At 46.5% G+C, this 20,342-nt stretch overlaps 8 pseudogenes; all 8 read left to right on the top strand.

Annotated features, from left to right (window-relative positions):
• Positions 1-2,594: 2,594 nt before the first annotated feature.
• LOC141269904 (5S ribosomal RNA) lies at positions 2,595-2,714 on the top strand (annotated as a pseudogene).
• Positions 2,715-3,733: 1,019 nt separating this feature from the next.
• Positions 3,734-3,852, top strand: LOC141268577 (5S ribosomal RNA; annotated as a pseudogene).
• Positions 3,853-6,814: 2,962 nt separating this feature from the next.
• LOC141270117 (5S ribosomal RNA) lies at positions 6,815-6,934 on the top strand (annotated as a pseudogene).
• Positions 6,935-7,864: 930 nt separating this feature from the next.
• LOC141269093 (5S ribosomal RNA) lies at positions 7,865-7,986 on the top strand (annotated as a pseudogene).
• Positions 7,987-8,607: 621 nt separating this feature from the next.
• LOC141269348 (5S ribosomal RNA) lies at positions 8,608-8,727 on the top strand (annotated as a pseudogene).
• A 943-nt stretch (positions 8,728-9,670) lies between these two features.
• Positions 9,671-9,789, top strand: LOC141269397 (5S ribosomal RNA; annotated as a pseudogene).
• A 621-nt stretch (positions 9,790-10,410) lies between these two features.
• LOC141269538 (5S ribosomal RNA) lies at positions 10,411-10,530 on the top strand (annotated as a pseudogene).
• An 8,850-nt stretch (positions 10,531-19,380) lies between these two features.
• On the top strand, positions 19,381-19,500 carry LOC141268112 (5S ribosomal RNA; annotated as a pseudogene).
• The last annotated feature ends 842 nt before the right edge of the window (positions 19,501-20,342 follow it).

Here is a 20,342-nt window from a genome sequence, read left to right as displayed (position 1 = left end):
CTAATTTCAAGTCCGCACTCACTACAGCAAAACAAACCTACTTCTCATCTCTCATATCCTCCCTATCTCACAACCCTAAACAGCTATTTAACACTTTCAACTCTCTCCTTCGTCCCCCAGCACCTCCTCCCTCTTCTCTCATCTCAGCCGACGACTTTGCCTCATTCTTCAAACAGAAGATTGACACCATCAGACAAAACTTTGGCCTAAAGTCCACGCAACCCCTCCTCATATCTACTCAACCCTCCTCCTCCAAACCCCACTTCTCCACCATTACAGAAGGTCAAGTCTCCTCTTTACTCTCCAAATCACACCTCACCACCTGCGAACTTGACCCAATCCCATCCCACCTCATCACTAACCTCACCACAGTCTTCATCCCAACCCTAACCCACCTCTTCAATCTATCACTAACAACCGGAGTCTTCCCCTCATGTTTCAAACATGCCGCAATCACACCCATCCTCAAAAAGCCCTCCCTTGACCCTTCCTCTCTGACCAGCTACCGCCCCATATCACTCCTCCCCTTTGCCTCAAAACTTCTAGAACAACATGTCCACCTTGAACTGTCCTCCCACCTCTCCTCCTGCTCCCTCTTCGACCGTCTACAATCTGGCTTCCGACCGCATCACTCGACTGAAACTGCCCTGACCAAAGTCACCAATGACCTACTAAATGCCAAATCCAAGCAACACTACTCCATCCTCCTCCTTCTGGACCTGTCATCTGCCTTTGACACAGTGGACCATTCCCTCTTACTCCAGATTCTCTCATCTCTTGGCATCACGGACTTGGCTCTATCTTGGATCTCCTCATACTTAACAGACAGGACATTCAGCATCTCCCACTCACGCACCACCTCCTCATCTCGCCCCCTATCTGTCGGTGTCCCCCAAGGTTCAGTTCTAGGACCTCTGCTCTTCTCCATCTACACCTTCGGCCTGGGACAGCTCATAGAGTCTCACGGCTTTCAGTATCACCTCTATGCTGACGACACACAGATCTACCTCTCTGGACCCGATATCTCCTCCCTACTAACCAGAATCCCACAATGTCTGTCCGCCATCTCATCCTTCTTCTCCGACAGGTTTCTAAAACTCAACATGGATAAAACAGAGTTCATCATCTTTCCACCCTCTCATTCACATCCCCCATCCGACCTATCCATCAACGTCAATGGCTGTTCACTCTCCCCAGTCCCACAAGCTCGCTGCCTTGGGGTAACCCTGGACTCTGATCTCTCCTTCAAGCCACATATCCAAGCCCTTTCCACCTCCTGCGACTCCAACTCAAAAACATCTCCCGGATCCGTGCATTCCTCAGCAAAGACTCTGCAAAAACACTAGTGCATGCCCTCATCATATCCCGCCTCGACTACTGCAACCTCCTGCTCCGTGGCATCCCTTCCAACACTCTTGCACCTCTCCAATCTATCCTAAACTCTGCTGCTCGACTAATCCACCTGTCCCCCCGCTATTCCCCGGCCTCTCCTCTCTGTCAATCCCTTCACTGGCTCCCCATTGCCCAGAGAATTCAGTTCAAAACTCTAACCATGGCATACAAAGCCATCCACAACCTGTCTCCCCCATACATCTGTGACCTAGTCTCCCGGTACTTACCTGCACGCAACCTCCGATCCTCACAAGATCTCCTGCTCTACTCCCCTCTTATCTCCTCCTCCCACAATCGTATACAAGATTTCTCCCGTGCTTCCCCCCTACTCTGGAACTCTCTACCCCAACATATCAGACTCTCGCCGACCGTGGAAACCTTCAAAAGGAACCTGAAGACCCACCTCTTCCGACTAGCCTACAACCTGCAATAAACACCACTGCACGACCAGCTCTACCCTCACCTACTGTATCCTCACCCATCCCTTGTAGACTGTGAGCCCTCGCGGGCAGGGTCCTCGCTCCTCCTGTACCAGTCGCTGACTCGTTTTGTTAAGATTATGTAAATGCTTTTGTTATGTATATCCCTATTACATGTAAAGCGCCATGGAATAAATGGCGCTATAATAATAAATAATAATAATAATAATAAGTGCACACATTCATTCTCTTTTCTTTTTTTCATTTGCTTTCTCTCTTGCGCTATTTCATCTCTGCAAAATACCAGCATCCTTCTGATCACCGTGGGCCTCCAGCATTGTTGCTTCTTTACTTTTAATACTAGGCTCCTTTTCACCAGGACCAGCGTCTCCCGCGTGGCTGGAGGCAACCACCGGTAACCCCAAGCAGAAGACCTTTGCAGGCAACACGACCCTCCCCCCTGAAGAGCAGCTCAAAGTCTCTGGCAACCATCTCACCCTCTTCCTTCATTCACCCCTGGACGTCTCGCTCCGCCCCCAAGTTATGGGTCCAGCTTGCTCTTTCTGTCACATTACAGCGATGAAGGGTTTAGCCTGCAGGAGAACCTGCGCCGAGCCATTTTTAAAGACACCTGATGCGGCGGGTGAATCACTGCTAAACAAACCACACCTGTAGGGACGGCACAGACTTTGCATGGACCCTTCGGAGCCCGCACCGTCACGGCCAGATTGCTCGCCACCAAGCGATCCTGAGAAAGGCTGGCCGGGCGAAGAATCGAGCAACTTCTACTGGCCATACCACCTTGGATATGCCCGATTTCATCTGATCTCGGAAGCAAAGCAGGGCTGTACTCGGACAGTACTTGGATGGGAGACCTCCTGGGAACACAGGGTGCTGTAGACCATTTTGATAACATTTTTACCTACTGCCCAGCTCGGCTAGAATGGAACGGCGCCTTGCCGGACACCGACCTTAAGTAACTTAGATGATGGAAGCCCCAAGGCCTCTGAGCCAGTTGGCAGCTAAGTACGCTACCCCGCCGCCTTCACGCAGGCCTGACACCGAGCTCCTTGCGACGGCTAGGAGTGCTTATTGACTCTGCAGCTCGCCGTGTTGAAATGATGGCGTTAAAAGCACCCGGGGCCGTGAAGGGGCCAGGCTTTCAGCAGGTGCCCAGGGAAGGTTTTGGATGCCGGCCGCCTAGCGAGGGCCAGCAAAAGTATGATGTTTCTCTGCAAAGAAGCTTGTGTCACCAAGCCAGACGGCTGACAAAGAGCTAACCTCAGTGCAAGGAAGGCAAGGAAGGTGCGGAAGGAATTGGGGGGGGGTGATTCCTGCTAGGGCCCTGAAATCATAAAACAGGCAGGAGAGTCTGACGCATGGTGACGGAGAGGTTGTAGGGGCAGATAGGGGGTGTTGTCACGTGCGAGCACGTGTGCATGCTGGCTTGTGTGTGAGAGTGCGCTTCCTAGGTGTGGCGCGCTGCAGACAGTCAAAGGGATTGTTCCCTTTCATTAAAAGTTAATCCCCGGCTGCAGGCTATTAGAAAGCAACTAACCGCGCTCTACTCACCCTACCCGGGTCTACCGGTGAGTCTCGCCTCTGCTCCCGGCCTGTGGCATTGGCCGTGAAGCTGACGTTCCGTCGACAGCGCTGCAGCCGATCAGTGAGCTCAGCGGCTCTGAGTGGGGCGCTGTGTCTAAAAGACCTTTTAAGGAAGCCAGCAAGAAAATTGAAGAGAAGGGAAAGCACAAAAGGACCTGGTCTTGCTGAGCAATGGAAAGGGCAGCCGGCAGCCAGCCTTCAAAGTAGAAAAGCAGCAAGTGAGAGGCTTGTCTGTGCCGTCAAAGTAGAAAAGCAGCAAGTGAGAGACTTGTCTGTGCCGTCAAAGTAGAAAAGCAGCAAGTGAGAGGCTTGTCTCTACCTACGGCCACACCACCATGAACACGCCCTATCTCGTCTGATCTTGGAAGCTAAGCAGGGTTGGGCATGGTTAGTACTTGGATGGGAGATGGCCTGGGAATACCAGGTGCTGTAGGCTTTTGCTTTTTCCTTCCTTCCACCAGCAGGGGGCACTCTCTTCTATGCCTTTTTTCCATTCCCTTTCACAAGTGCACACATTCATTCTCTTTTCTTTTTTTCATTTGCTTTCTCTCTTGCGCTATTTCATCTCTGCAAAATACCAGCATCCTTCTGATCACCGTGGGCTTCCAGCATTGTTGCTTCTTAACTTTTAATACTAGGCTCCTTTCCACCAGGACCAGCATCTCCCGCGTGGCTGGAGGCAACCACCGGTAACCCCAAGCAGAAGACCTTTGCAGGCAACACGACCCTCCCCCCTGAAGAGCAGCTCAAAGTCACTGGCAACCATCTCACCCTCTTCCTCCATTCACCCCTGGACGTCTCGCTCCGCCCCCAAGTTACGGGTCCAGCTGGCTCTTTCTGTCACATTACCGTGATGAAGGGTTTAGCCTGCAGGAGACCCTGCGCCGAGCCATTTTTGAAGACACCTGATGCGGCGGGTGAATCACTGCTAAACAAACCACACCTGTAGGGACGGCACAGACTTTGCATGGACCCTTCGGAGCCCGCCCCGTCACGGCCAGATTGCTCGCCACCAAGCGATCCAGAGAAAGGCTGGCCGGGCGATGAATCGAGCAACTTCTACTGGCCATACCACCCTGAACACGCCCGATCTCATCTGATCTCGGAAGCTAAGCAGGTTCGGGCCTGGTTAGTACTTGGATGGGAGACTGTAAAATATTACTCTTATTTTTTCTACTGAGGACTTCTCAAAGTATCAATATCACGATATTCTTATAAAAAAATGTATCTATTTATTCTTGGATTGTCCTTTAAAAAGAATCAGATTGCAGCAGGTACATACAATAATTAGTTATAAATTAATTGTCCATTTGTCTGTTATTAGCTTAATTGTTGAGATTCACCCATCTTTCATAGAATCATAGAATCATAGAATGGTAGAGTTGGAAGGGACCTCCTGGGTCATCTGGTCCAACCCCCTGCTCAAAGCAGGATTCACTAAATGATCTCAGACAGATGTCTGTCCAGCCTCTGTTTGAAGACGTCCATTGAAGGGGAACTCACCACCTCTCGTGGCAGCCTGTTCCACTCATTGATCACCCTAACTGTCAAAAAGTTTTTTCTAATATCTAATCTGTGTCTCCTCCCATTTACTTTCATCCCATTGCTTCTAGTCTTTCCTTGTGCAAATGAGAATAAAGATGATCCTTCTACAATGTGACAGCCCTTGACATATTTGTAGACAGCTATTAAGTCTCCTCTCAGTCTTCTTTTTTGCAAGCTAAACATTCCCAAATCCTGCAACCGTTCCTCATAGGACATGGTTTGCAGACCAGTCACCATTCTGGTCGCTCTTCTCTGAACTTGCTCCAGTTTGTCTATGTCTTTTTTAAAATGTGGTGCCCAAAACTGTACACAGTATTCCAGATGAGGTCTGACCAAAGAGGAGTAAAGACTGATAATGACTTCACGTGATCTAGACTGTATGCTTCTGTTAATACATCCCAGAATTGTATTTGCCTTTTTTGCTGCTGCATCACACTGTTGACTCATGTTCAGTCTATGATCTATTAGTATACCTAAGTCTTTTTCACATGTACTGTTGCTTAGCTCTATTCCTCCCATTCTGTATATGCTTTTTTCATTTTTATTGCCCAGATGTAGTACTTTGCATTTTTCCCTGTTAAAAACCATTCTGTTGGTTGCTGCCCACTGCTCCAGTTTATTTAGGTCTTTTTGAATCCTCTCTCTCTCTTCTCTAGTATTAGCTATCCCTCCTAGCTTTGTGTCATCAGCAAATTTAATCAGTTTACCCTCAATTCCTTCATCTACATCATTGATAAAGATGTTGAACAATACAGGTCCTAGGACAGAGCCCTGTGGTACCCCACTTGAGACATTCATCCAGCTGGATGTGAAGCCATTTACAACCACCCTTTGAGTCCGATCACTAAGCCAGCTATGAATCCACCTAACAGTTGCCTGGTCCATTGCATACTTGGTTTCCTTGGATCCTGGCTGGTAAATCATGTCTTTGTCCAGCATGTGTCCAGGCCTACATGTCATCTGCTTCTCAGCATGAAGATTCTGTGTCTTGTGGGGTGGGCAGAGCAAGAGAGCCCCCCCTTTCTGTACCATGGGCTTTTATAGCCAGTCGTATGGACACCTGTTCTACATATGGTAGTGAACCAAAAATACACACACAAATAGCGCATGTCAACTAGACACGATGGCTGAGGCATAGAACTCAGAAAAATGATTATCGATTAACATTCCAAATTAATTTCCATAATTAACCATTTAACAGAGACCGCCTGGGAATGCCAGGTGCTGTAGGCTTTTGCTTTTTCCTTCCTTCCACCAGCAGGGGGCACTCTCTTCTATGCCTTTTTTCCATTCCCTTTCACAAGTGCACGCATTCATTCTCTTTTCTTTTTTTCATTTGCTTTCTCTCTTGCGCTATTTCATCTCTGCAAAATACCAGCATCCTTCTGATCACCGTGGGCCTCCAGCATTGTTGCTTATTTACTTTTAATACTAGGCTCCTTTTCACCAGGACCAGCGTCTCCCGCGTGGCTGGAGGCAACCACCGGTAACCCCAAGCAGAAGACCTTTGCAGACAACACGACCCTCCCCCCTGAAGAGCAGCTCAAAGTCACTGGCAACCATCTCACCCTCTTCCTTCATTCACCCCTGGACGTCTCGCTCCGCCCCCAAGTTACGGGTCCAGCTTGCTCTTTCGGTCACATTACCGTGATGAAGGGTTTAGCCTGCAGGAGACCCTGCGCCGAGCCATTTTTGAAGACACCTGTTGCGGCGGGTGAATCTCTGCTAAACAAACCACACCTGTAGGGACGGCACAGCCTTTGCATGGACCCTTCGAGCCCGCCCCGTCACAGCCAGATTGCTCGCCATCAAGCGATCCTGAGAAAGGCTGGCCGGGCGATCAATCGAGCAGCGTCTACTGGCCATACCAACTTGGATACGCCCGATCTTGTCTGATCTTGGAAGCAAAGCAGGGCTGGGCTCGGACAGTACTTGAATGAGAGACCTCCTGGGAACAGCGGGTGCTGTAGACCATTTTGATGACTTTTTAACCTACTGCCCAGCTCGGCTAGCATGGATCGGCGCCTTGCCGGACACCGACCTTATGTAACTTAGATGATGGAAGCCCCAAGGCCTCTGAGCCAGTTGGCAGCTAAGTACGCTACCACGCACGCCTGACACCGAGCTCCTTGCCACGGCTAGGATTGCTTATTGACTCCGCAGCTCGCCATGTGGAAATGATGGCGTTAAAAACACCCGGGGCCGTGAAGGGGCCAGGCTTTCAGCAGGTGCCAGGAAAGGTTTTGGATGCCGGCCGCCTAGCGAGGGCCAGCAGAAGTAACATGTTTCTCTGCAAAGAAGCTTGTGTAACCAAGCCAGATGGCTGACAAAGAGCTAACCTCAGTGCAAGGAAGGCAGGGAAGGTACGGAAGGAATTGGGGAGGGGGGGGGTGATTCCTGCTAGGGCCCTGAAATCATAAAACAGGCAGGAGAGTCTGACGCATGGAGACGGAGAGGTTGTAGGGGCAGATAGGGGGTGTTGTCACGTGCGAGTACTTGTGCATGCTGGCTTGTGTGTGAGAGTGCGCTTCCTAGGTGTTGCGCGCTGCAGACAGTCAAAGGGATTGTTCCCTTTCATTAAAAGTTAATCCCCGGCTGCAGGCTATTAGAAAGCAACTAACCGAGCTCTACTCACCCTACCCGAGTCTACCGGTGAGTCTCGCCTCTGCTCTCGGCCTGTGGCATTGGCCGTGAAGCCGACGTTCCGTCGACAGCGCTGCAGCCGATCAGTGAGCTCAGCCGCTCTGAGTGGGGCCTTCTGTCTACAAGACCTTTTAAGGAAGCCAGCAAAAAAATTGAAGAGAAGGGAAAGCACAAAAGGACCTGGTCTTGCTGAGCACTGAAAAGGGCAGCCGGCAGCCAGGCTTCAAAGTAGAAAAGCAGCAAGTGAGAGGCTCATCTCTGCCTACGGCCACACCACCCTGAACACGCCCAATTTCGTCTGATCTCAGAAGCTAAGCAGGGGGGACGGTCCTGGTTAGTACTTGGATGGGAGACCACCTGGGAATACCAGGTGCTGTAGGCTTTTGCTTTTTCCTTCCTTCCACCAGCAGGGGGCACTCTCTTCTCTGCCTTTTTTCCATTCCCTTTCACAAGTGCACACATTCATTCTCTTTTCTTTTTTTCATTTGCTTTCTCTCTTGCGCTATTTCATCTCTGCAAAATACCAACATCCTTCTGATCACCGTGGGCCTCCAGCATTGTTGCTTCTTTACTTTTAATACTAGGCTCCTTTTCACCAGGACCAGTTTCTCCCGCGTGGCTGGAGGCAACCACCGGTAACCCCAAGCAGAAGACCTTTGCAGGCAACACGACCCTCCCCTCTGAAGAGCAGCTCAAAGTCACTGGCAACCATCTCACCCTCTTCCTTCATTCACCCCTGGACGTCTCGCTCCGCCCCCAAGTTACGGGTCCAGCTTGCTCTTTCTGTCACATTACCGCGATGAAGGGTTTAGCCTGCAGGAGACCCTGCGCCGGGCCATTTTTGAAGACACCTGATGCGGCGGGTGAATCACAGCTAAACAAACCACACCTGTAGGGACGGCACAGCCTTTGCATGGACCCTTCGGAGCCCGCCCCGTCACGGCCAGATTGCTCGCCACCAAGCGATCCTGAGAAAGGCTGGCCGGGCGATGGATCGAGCAGCGTCTACTGGCCATACCACCTTGGATACGCCTGATCTCGTCTGATCTCGGAAGCAAAGCAGGGCTGGGCTCGGACAGTACTTGGATTGGAGACTTCCTGGGAACACTGGGTGGTGTAGACCATTTTGATGACGTTTTGCCTTACTGCCCAGCTCGGCTAGCATGGAACGGTGCCTTGCCGGACACCGACCTTAAGTAACTTAGATGTTGGAAGCCCCAAGGCCTCTGAGCCAGTTGGCAGCTAAGTACGCTACCCCGCCGCCCTTCACGCAGGCCTGACACCGAGCTCCTTGCCACGGCTAGGAGTGCTTATTGACTCCGCAGCTCGCCGTGTGGAAATGATGGCGTTAAAAGCACCCGGGGCCGTGAAGGGGCCAGGCTTTCAGCAGGTGCCCAGGGAAGGTTTTGGATGCCGGCTGCCTTGCGAGGACCAGCAGAAGTTACATATTTTTCTGCAAAGAAGCTTGTGTAACCAAGCCAGACGGCTGACAAAGGGCTAAACTCAGTGCAAGGAAGGCAAGGAAGGTGCGGAAGGAATTGGGGAGGGGTGGGGTTATTCCTGCTAGGGCCCTGAAATCATAAAACAGGCAGGAGAGTCTGACGCATGGTGACGGAGAGGTTGTAGGGGCAGATAGGGGGTGTTGTCACGTGCGAGCACGTGTGCATGCTGGCTTGTGTGTGAGAGTGCGCTTCCTAGGTGTGGCGCGCTGCAGACAGTCAAAGGGATTGTTCCCTTTCATTAAAAGTTAATCCCCGGCTGCAGGCTATTAGAAAGCAACTAACCGCGCTCTACTCACCCTACCCGGGTCTACCGCTGAGTCTCGCCTCTGCTCCCGGCCTGTGGCATTGGCCGTGAAGCTGACGTTCCGTCGACAGCGCTGCTGCCGATCAGTTAGCTCAGCGGCTCTGAGTGGGGCGTTGAGTCTACAAGACCTTTTAAGTAAGCCAGCAAAAAAATTGAAGAAAAGGGAAAGCACAAAAGGACCTGGTCTTGCTGAGCACTGGAAAGGGCAGCCGGCAGCCAGACGTCAAAGTAGAAAAGCAGCAAGTGAGAGGTTAGTCTCTCCCTACGGCCACAACAACCTGAACACGCCCAATCTCATCTGATCTAAAAAGCTAAGCAGAGTTGGGCCTGGTTAGTACTTGGATGGGAGACCACCTGGGAATACCAGGTGCTGTAGGCTTCTGCTTTTTCCTTCCTTCCACCAGCAGGGGGCACTCTCTTCTATGCCTTTTTTCCATTCCCTTTTACAAGTGCACACATTCATTCTCTTTTCTTTTTTTCATTTGCTTTCTCTCTTGCCCTATTTCATCTCTGCAAAATACCAGCATCTTTCTGATCACCGTGGGCCTCCAGCATTGTTGCTTCTTTACTTTTAATACTAGGCTCCTTTTCACCAGGACCAGCGTCTCCCGGGTGGCTGGAGACAACAACCGGTAACCCCAAGCAGAAGACCTTTGCAGGCAACACGACCCTCCCCCCTGAAGAGCAACTCAAAGTCACTGGCAACCCTCTCACCCTCTTCCTTCATTCACCCCTGGACGTCTCGCTCCGCCCCCAAGTTACGGGTCCAGCTTGCTCTTTCTGTCACATTACCGTGATGAAGGGTTTAGCCTGCAGGAGACCCTGCGCCGAGACATTTTTGAAGACACCTGATGAGGCGGGTGAATCACTGCTAAACAGACCACACCTGTAGGGACGGCACAGCCTTAGCATGGACCCTTCGGAGCCCGCCCCGTCACGGCCAGATTGCTCGCCATCAAGCGATCCTGAGAAAGGCTGGCCGGGCGATGGATCAGTCAGCGTCTACTGGTCATGCCATCTTGGATACGCCTGATCTTCTCTGATTTCAGAAGCAAAGCAGGGCTGGGCTTGGACAGTACTTGGATGGGAGACCTCCTGGGAGCACCGGGTGCTGTAGACCATTTTGATGACATTTTGCCCTACTGCCCAGCTCGGCTAGCATGGAACGGCGCCTTGCCGGACACCGATCTTAAGTAACCTAGATGATGGAAGCCCCAAGGCCTCTGAGCCAGTTGGCAGCTAAGTACGCTACCCCGCCGCCCTTCACGCAGGACTGACACCAAGCTCCTTGCCATGGCTAGGAGTGCTTATTGACTCCGCAGCTCGCTGTGTGGAAATGATGGCGTTAAAAGCACCCGGGGCCGTGAAGGGGCCAGGCTTTCAGCAGGTGCCCAGGGAAGGTTTTGGATGCCGGCTGCCTTGCGAGGACCAGCAGAAGTAACATGTTTCTCTGCAAAGAAGCTTGTGTAACCAAGCCAGATAGCTGACAAAGAGCTAACCTCAGTGGAAGGAAGGCAAGGAAGGTGCGGAAGGAATTGGGGAGGGGGGGGTGATTCCTGCTAGGGCCCTGAAATCATAAAACAGGCAGGAGAGTCTGACGCATGGTGACGGAGAGGTTGTAGGGGCAGATAGGGGGTGTTGTCACGTGCGAGCACGTGTGCATGCTGGCTTGTGTGTGAGAGTGCGATTCCTAGGTGTGGCGCGCTGCAGACAGTCAAAGGGATTGTTCCCTTTCATTAAAAGTTAATCCCCGGCTGCAGCCTATTAGAAAGCAACTAACCGAGCTCTACTCACCCTACCCGGGTCTACCGGTGAGTCTCGCCTCTGCTCCCAGCCTGTGCATTGGCCGTGAAGCTGACGTTCTGTCGACAGCGCTGCAGCCTATCAGTGAGCTCAGCGGCTCTGAGTGGGGCGTTGTGTCTACAAGACCTTTTAAGGAAGCCAGCAAAAAAATTGAAGAGAAGGGAAAGCACAAAAGGACCTGGTCTTGCTGAGCACTGGAAAGGGCAGCCGGCAGCCAGACGTCAAAGTAGAAAAGCAGCAAGTGAGAGGCTAGTCTCTGCCTACGGCCATACCACCCTGAACACGTCTGATCTCACCTGATCTAGGAAGCTAAGCAGAGTTGGGCCTGGTTCGTACTTGGATGGGAGACTGTAAAATTATACTCCACCTGTATTATTTTTTTCTACTGAGGACTTCTCAAAGTATCAATATCACGATATTCTTATAAAAAAATGTATCTATTTATTCTTGGATTGTCCATTAGAAAGAATCAGATTGCAGCAGGTACATACAATAATTAGTTATAAAGTAATTGTCCATTTGTCTATAATTAGCTTAATTGTTGAGATTCACCCATCTTTCCTTGGATCCTGACTGGTAAATCATGTCTTTGTCAAGCATGTATCCAGGCCTACATGTCATCTGCTTCTCAGCATGAAGATTCTGTGTCTTGTGGGGTGGGCAGAGCAAGAGAGCCCCCCCTTTCTGTACCATGGGCTTTTATAGCCAGTCGTATGGACACCTGTTCTACATATGGTAGTGAACCAAAAATACACACACAAATAGCGCATGTCAACTAGACACGATGGCTGAGGCATAGAACTCAGAAAAATGATTATCGATTAACATTCCAAATGAATTTCCATAATTAACCATTTAACATTTCCCACTTTTTTGAGAATAAAAGGACTTTAACTGAAAAATCTCAAAAGAAGACACATTCATCAATCATTTTTTCTTTCCTTCTTCCTTGGCAATATCATTAAATTTCCAAAATAATAATAATAGTAATAATAGTATCAATATCGGATTATTGTTATATAAAGATGTGAATTCATGTTATGGTAAGCCGTGACTAATATTCATTTAATATGTATAATTATACTTCCCTATATCTAAATTGAAGTAATCGCGGGTTCAATCGTCATCATCTGATGTCATCGGGTCGTCGTCTCGTCTTCTTCTTGGTTCTTTTATAACACAGTCTTTAGATGAAAACTCCTTTGAAATAAATTACAGCATGTAGATATTGTACAGTCCATAATTGTGTTCATTATTGTTCAGTCCATAAACTGTGCTCTTTATTAGAAAGATCATGTGTGTCAGTTGATAAGAAAACAAAGTCCATGGATCAAATGTAGCTTTAATATCTGTGCAGTGTCACCTGGACTTACATTGGATCGTCTTTGGAATCTTCCGTGTGTCCGCACTGGTCTCGTGTCACTTTTGGAACAGATGTGACGTCTTTGGTCAGTAAAGCAAGGGTTAACTTGACACTTTCCTGCTTTATATAGCACCATAACCAGTACTCAGTCCTTTATATACAGGACACATATACCAGGTATTACCTGTTCACCAGCTTTCATTGAAGCGTTGCAGGTGATAAGAAACCACTGGAACGTGATGAAACTTGAACACAACACAGTACATATAGAATCATCGTCCTCTGCCGTCCTGGTGATCAGTGGTGTGAATTGTATTGTATGTAATGGACACAGTCTATTATAACACTCAGCATTCACACCTGTTACCTTCTGAGACGTCCGGATATCAGTTGCTTCTTCTTGTAACTTTTGAGAATCTCTTTGATTTATAAAAATTAAAAGTCTTTATTAAGATAGAATTCATAATTGCGATGTCTTGATTGAAGTCTTCATTCCCTAATCTGATACCAAATCTGGCAGTTTTTCCTAACCTATAATATCACAGCGTACCATAGCAATCAGTAATATCCATCTAATTATTATCAAAATATTAAAATAAATTATGTTTGGAATAATAAACAATAATAGATAATAATTCATTATCAATCAAGTTCTCCATATGATAGAACATTTTTATGTCATAGGTGTAATTACCTTTTCCAACCCATAGGTGTCAGTGTATTTTGAAAAAACAAGTTTTTATATCTTTATTAAACCAATAATATCAAAGAATGTATACTCCTGAACCAAAATGAATAAATATATGAATGTATGAATGAATGAATGAATGAATAAATGAATGAATGAATTGTTGTGTTTACTCAGAAAATGTAAACATTTTTTTCCTTAGCAATATATATTTAATGAAGCAATACTCTTGTATTAGACATTACTTTATTAAATATTAATGTGTTTTCTCAATTGACATATTAAACTCAAATAAAATCAAATGAGAATTAAAAAATGAAAAAATAGAAAAATAAGAAGTATAAAGTAAGAATAAAATTTTAAAAATGAAAAATAAAATTAAGAGTAAAAATAAGAATAAAAATAAAAATAAGGCCTTTAAATTTTAATGACAAATGCAGAGTAATTATATTCTCCATAAAAAATACCCTTATATCTCCATTATCTGGATGATTTCATATTTGTCATAACCTTGTACCACCAAAAAATATTAAATTATGCAACTTTGCATGTAATACCCTTCTTAATTATACCATAGTACCTTATTATTATTTCTTCTTTATTAAAATGTGTGGAAAATAAGTATTGATCAAAAGTGATTATGTAATCAGGATCAAAAACACATTTTCCCCCTTAATACCAAAAATATTATTTTATAAAATTTATGTATATATCAGAACCAAATTAAAAATAATTATTCTTCTAGAAATATTGTGCATAAATTTCATATCGATGAGTAGCATAGATTTGACTAAAGAGAGGTGTGTACCTATTTAGGTAACCATTAAAAATAATATTATAGTTATTCAATGTAGCGCTGGCGTCCCTGCCCTCTGCTAGGCAGGGACGCTGCTCCCCTCACCGCTCTGCTCCGTGCCCGGCGTCCTCTCCCCGCTCTGCTGTCGGCGCGCGCTCCTTCCCGGCGTCCTCCTCCCGCTCTGCTCTCAGCGCGCGCTCCTTCCCGGCCCCTGTGCTTAGGGTGCGCGCGTGCGCGCTCCCCTCCTCTTAAAGGGGCCGCGCGCGCCGTCCTAAGGAGTCCCCGGCCAATGGCCTGAGGACTTCATCATATATAAGGCACCTCCTCCAAAATGGAGGTGCCCGAGCAATGTTGTTTGCACCTGTGTCTCACCTGTGCTTCAGCCCTCAGGTCCCGCTGCCAGTTACCTGCCAGTTTCCTGCCAGTTACCTGCCTGATTCCTGCCTGAATACTTGTTACCTGTCTGCCAGTCTGAGGTCCGACGGTCTGCCTTACTACTCCTGTCAGTCTGTCTAAAGGACCAGCCTGCCCGCTCACCTGGGAGCGCACATCAGCTACCTGCCTGCTTGCCAGAAGTCCGACGGTCTGCCTTACAACTCCGGTCAGTCTGTCTATGGACCAGCTTGCCCGCTCACCTGGGAGCGCTTCTCCGTTACCTGCCTGCTTGCCAGCCCGGAGGCTCCGTTGTCACGTGCTGTGACCACCAGCTATTCCAGACTCTTGCCCGCTCACCTGGGAGCGCTTCTCCGTTACCTGCCTGCTTGCCTACCTGGAGGCTCCGCCGTCACGTGCTGTGACCACCAGCTATTCCAGACTCTTGCCCGCTCACCTGGGAGCGCTTCTCCGTTACCTGCCTGCTTGCCTGCCCGGAGGCTCCGTTGTCACGTGCTGTGACCATCAGCTACTTCAGACTCTTGTCCGCTCACCTGGGAGCGCTTCTCCGTTACCTGCCTGCTTGCCAGCCCGGAGGTTCCGCCGTCACGTGCCGTGACCACCTGCTATTCCAGAGACTCTCGCTTGCTCACCTGGGAGCACACATCTACCATCTGCCTGCTAGCCTACCCGGAGGCTCTGCCATCACAGGTCGTACCTACCCTTTACCCAGAGACTGCCCTGATCACTTGCAGTATCTCCCTGTCCATTCATCCAGAGACTGCCACCCGCTCCCTTACAAGGGCCGCCCCCTTGTATAGTAGCTCAGAGGTTCCGCCTCCCAGACCCGTTACATTCAAGAATATTATCATGTGGAAAATTATTCTAAATATAAATTTGCTTTGTAAACCATTTTGATGTGTGGTTGCCCTTATCCACTATTAGTTAAATCAAGAAATAATAATTATTAAAGAAATATAGAAATATACATATGTAGATAATACCTAATTATGTATTATCATTTCCTCAGAATTAAATATATTTTTGTACCTTCACATAAGGAAACATTTTTATTTTTTCAAACATACAAACATACGAGGCCTCTGTCACATCAATCACACTTAGCAGCTGCTGATTTACTCATCTGTCACCTTCACTCTGACATTCACAGAGCTGTTCAACTCAAACATTCCACATATGAAGTTTTATATATATATATATATATATATATATATATATATATATATATATTTAACCCAAAATTGTTGTATCCCAATTTATTAATGCGCATTGCCATATCCATTGAATATCTTTATATTTCTTTGAATATTCCCCAAGTACATATTATATAATATGAGAGTAAGTCACTGGAATTTCAGACACTTGAAAAAACTCTTGTCTTAGATTCTTTTTTCACTGGCTGTCCGGTCTTAAGTTGCATCAGTTGAAAATAGAATGAGTGGGATCGTATACTATTAGCTCAAAGTTCAAAGGCCGCAGCTGTCACACGTCATGCTGTAAAGCTACTTTAATTTGCACGAACACTTCATGCACAGAAACTATTAGCAACACAAAAGAATTAATAAGTATTACATATATATTATAGTTCAACTAGATATATTGTTATTATTTTAAAATGTTATACACATAAAATCATGCAATTTTTTCACTTCCTGTGTGAATAAAGAAATAAATCCATTTTAGAGTTCTTTGATAAAATCCTGCTTTGGAATGAAAACTCTAAGGAAATATAAGAAAATAAAATTAAATATCAAATTCATACAGAAACAGAATTATTTAAATATCTTATACATATATTGGTTGGTTCTAATGTAATTCAAAATATTGCTACTTAAATTTATATATATGAAGTTCTAATTTATTAATTAATATATATATATATATTTTATAAACGTATATATAAATACAATTATACGCAATCTCTACTTAGACAAGTGTATATATATATATATATATATATATATATATGAACTATTAGAAACTATGTAACTACAATTTTACTGTATAAGATTATAAATAAATATTGAGACATTGTATTACATTTTGATACAACATTGTAATTACAGTTTTTCCTTAGCCACTCCTTAAACCAAATCTTCTGTCTCTCTCAAATATCTCCAGGAACGCCCTATTTAGGAAAGACATTTTTCTATCCTTCAAAACCTCAGAGAACTGCCTGTTCTTCTGTCCACATTCCATGACGTCACTGTGAGTTGGTCGTCTCACCTGTCTCTGTCCATCAGTTTCAGCCATTTTCCTTTTTAGAGAATCACAGTTCTGACTGAGAATTAACTCATTCTGTGGAGAGATGGATCTTTGCACTGGCTGATATGGCTTATAACATATATGAAATCTTCTGCGTATTTGATAGAATTCACTATGGGGATGACTCAGTCTAGGAGAGTTTGATATTGGCTTTTGGTAAGATTTTACCTTTCCTGGTTTTATAAATTTAGCTTGATTTATTTTCTTTTCACGATTCTCATGTTTTCTAACAAAATCCAGCATCTGCGCACATTCAAATAATGAATTTTTTTGTGATGCCATAACTTGGGAAACTGAATTTAGGAATTTGAATTTTTGTACAAAAGTTGTCATCATATGTTGTACTTTTCCATTTTTGATGAGAACTTTGTACAACCGTTCAAATATGGACATGAATGTATATGTACATTCCTTCCTACCAATCTTTAGTTTCTGCAGATCTTCTATGTTGGGAAAATCCTTTGTGACACAATAAATCAAATATCTTAATCTGTCCGAATCATTTTCCCATCCATTAGGAGAGTCATTTTCACAGGGCATTAAATGTAAACGTCTGGACAATGTCACAGGAATCCATATTTTAAATAATTGATTCCTCTCCTCATTGGATAAATCAAACTTATCAGAGAAGCTCTCAAATGTCTCTGAATTTCTACAGGCATGGATTTTGACATCATATTTTGGCATGATTTTGTATAATTTCAGCTAATTTTTCATCATTTTAATTTGGAGTTGAGCCTGGGTAATTCCAGAATTCTCTGATATTTTTAGTGGCTCTTGTACGTCCGTTCCTCCTACGTCACTCACGTCTCCTCCCACATCACCTAGTATGTCGGTTTCTCGTATGTCAGTCATGTCTCCTCCCATGTCAGGTTTCTATATGTCCGTCTCTTGGTCAGACCCAAGGTCACCTTCAGTTACAGACACGTGTCTTACTTCTTGTTCATTTTCCACATTACAGTCAGAATCAGTATCACCGTCTGACACTTCTACACTATTTTCCTGCTTAGAAATCTCTAACACAAGACTATGAAAAAAATCTACCAAATGTAGAATATTTCTCAATTTCTGTTTGTCTCTATTTACCAATTTAGAAGTTAACTGTAAATTCTGCAATTCACATTCTTTGTATAAACTGAGCCACAAAACTTCTATGTCATCTCCTACATTAACTTTGAAATTAATATTACTTTGTTTAGCAAAAGAAGAAATTATATCCATATTTTGCTTACCTTAAGATTCCTTGGCTTCTCTTTATCAGCACGTCCTGTCTTCAGTTCGTCTGATTCTTTTCCTGTGTGATTCTGTTCCTTGTTAGTACCTCTGCTTCCTGTCTTTCCTCAGTCTGTAGGTCCTTTCTGCTTCTCGTGACAAACTAGTGAATTTACTGACACGTGAACAACAGCTGTTCAGCTCGTCAGGACTTCCCACTTGTTCACGGAAGAAATTCACTTACTTAATTTAAAAAACAAAAAAACAGGACTGGCTGGCTCACCATTGTAAAATAATACTCTTCCTGTATTATTTTTTTCTACTGAGGACTTCTCAAAGTATCACTATCATGATATTCTTATAAAAAAATGTATCTAATTACTCTTGGATTGTCCATTAAAAAGAATCAGATTGCAGCAGGTACATACAATAATTAGTTATAAAGTAATTGTCCATTTGTCCATAATTAGCTTAATTGTTGAGATTCACCCATCTTTCCTTGGATCCTGGCTGGTAAATCATGTCTTTGTCCAGCATGTGTCCAGGCCTACATGTCATCTGCTTCTCAGCATGAAGATTCTGTGTCTTGTGGGGTAGCAGAGCAAGAGAGCCCCCCTTTCTGTACCATGGGCTTTTATAGCCAGTCGTATGGACACCTGTTCTACATGTGGTAGTGAACCAAAAATACACACACAAATAGCGCATGTCAACTATACACGATGGCTGAGGCATAGAACTCAGAAAAATGATTATCGATTAACATTCCAAATGAATTTCCATAATTAACCATTTAACAGAGACCGCCTGGGAATGCCAGGTGCTGTAGGCTTTTGCTTTTTTCTTCCTTCCACCAGCAGGGGGCACTCTCTTCTATGCCTTTTTTCCATTCCCTTTCACAAGTGCACACATTCATTCTCTTTTCTTTTTTTCATTTGCTTTCTCTCTTGCGCTATTTCATCTCTGCAAAATACCAGCATCCTTCTGATCACCGTGGGCCTCCAGCATTGTTGCTTATTTACTTTTAATGCTAGTCTCCTTTTCACCAGGACCAGCGTCTCCCGGGTGGCTGGAGGCAACCACCGGTAACCCCAAGCAGAAGACCTTTGCAGGCAACACGACCCTCCCCCCTGAAGAGCAGCTCAAAGTCACTGGCAACCATCTCACCCTCTTCCTTCATTCACCCCTGGACGTCTCGCTCCGCCCCCAAGTTACGGGTCCAGCTTGCTCTTTCTGTCACATTACCGTGATGAAGGGTTTAGCCTGCAGGAGACCCTGCGCCGAGACATTTTTGAAGACACTTGATGCGGCGGGTGAATCACTGCTATACAAACCACACCTGTAGGGACGGCACAGACTTTGCATGGACCCTTCAGAGCCCGCCCCGTCATGGCCAGATTGCTCGCCACCAAGCGATCCTGAGAAAGGCTGGCCGGGCGATGGATCGAGCAGCGTCTACTGGCCATACCAGCTTGGATACACCCGATCTCATCTGATCTCGAAAGCAAAGCAGGGCTGGGCTCAGACAGTACTTGGATGGGAGACCTCCTGGGAACACCGGGTGCTGTAGACCATTTTGATAACGTTTTGCCCTACTGCCCAGCTCGGCTAGCATGGAACGGCGCCTTGCCGGACACCGACCTTAAGTAACTTAGATGATGGAAGCCCCAAGGCCTCTGAGCCAGTTGGCAGCTAAGTACGCTACCCCGCCGCCCTTCACGCAGGCCTGACACCGAGCTCCTTGTCACGGCTAGGAGTGCTTATTGACTCCGCAGCTCGCCATGTGGAAATGATGGCGTTAAAAGCACCCGGGGCCGTGAAGGGGCCAGGCTTTCAGCAGGTGCCCAGGGAAGGTTTGGATGCCGGCCGCCTAGCGAGGGCCAGCAGAAGTAACATGTTTCTCTGCAAAGAAGCTTGTGTAACCAAGCCAGACGGCTGACAAAGAGCTAACCTCAGTGCAAGGAAGGCAAGAAAGGTGCGGAAGGAAATGGGGAGGGGGGGTGATTCCTGCTAGGGCCCTGAAATCATAAAACAGGCAGGAGAGTCTGACGCATGGTGACGGAGAGGTTGTAGGGGCAGATAGGGAGTGTTGTCACGTGCGAGCACGTGTGTATGCTGGCTTGTGTGTGAGAGTGCGCTTCCTAGGTGTGGCGCGCTGCAGACAGTCAAAGGGATTGTTCCCTTTCATTAAAAGTTAATCCCCGGCTGCAGGCTATTAGAAAGCAACTAAGCGCGCTCTACTCACCCTACCCGGGTCTACCGGTGAGTCTCGCCTCTGCTCCCGGCCTGTGGCATTGGCCGTGAAGCTGACGTTCCGTCGACAGCGCTGAAGCCGATCAGTGAGCTCAGCGGCTCTGAGTGGGGCGTTGTGTCTACAAGACCTTTTAAGGAAGCCAGCAAGAAAATTGAAGAGAA

The sequence above is a fragment of the Phyllobates terribilis genome, unplaced genomic scaffold (genome assembly GCF_046119375.1).
Source record: "Phyllobates terribilis strain yellow unplaced genomic scaffold, ASM4611937v1 Scaffold_4__5_contigs__length_816908805, whole genome shotgun sequence".
Lineage (NCBI taxonomy): Eukaryota > Metazoa > Chordata > Amphibia > Anura > Dendrobatidae > Phyllobates > Phyllobates terribilis.
This window is presented reverse-complemented; position numbering and strand designations above follow the sequence as displayed.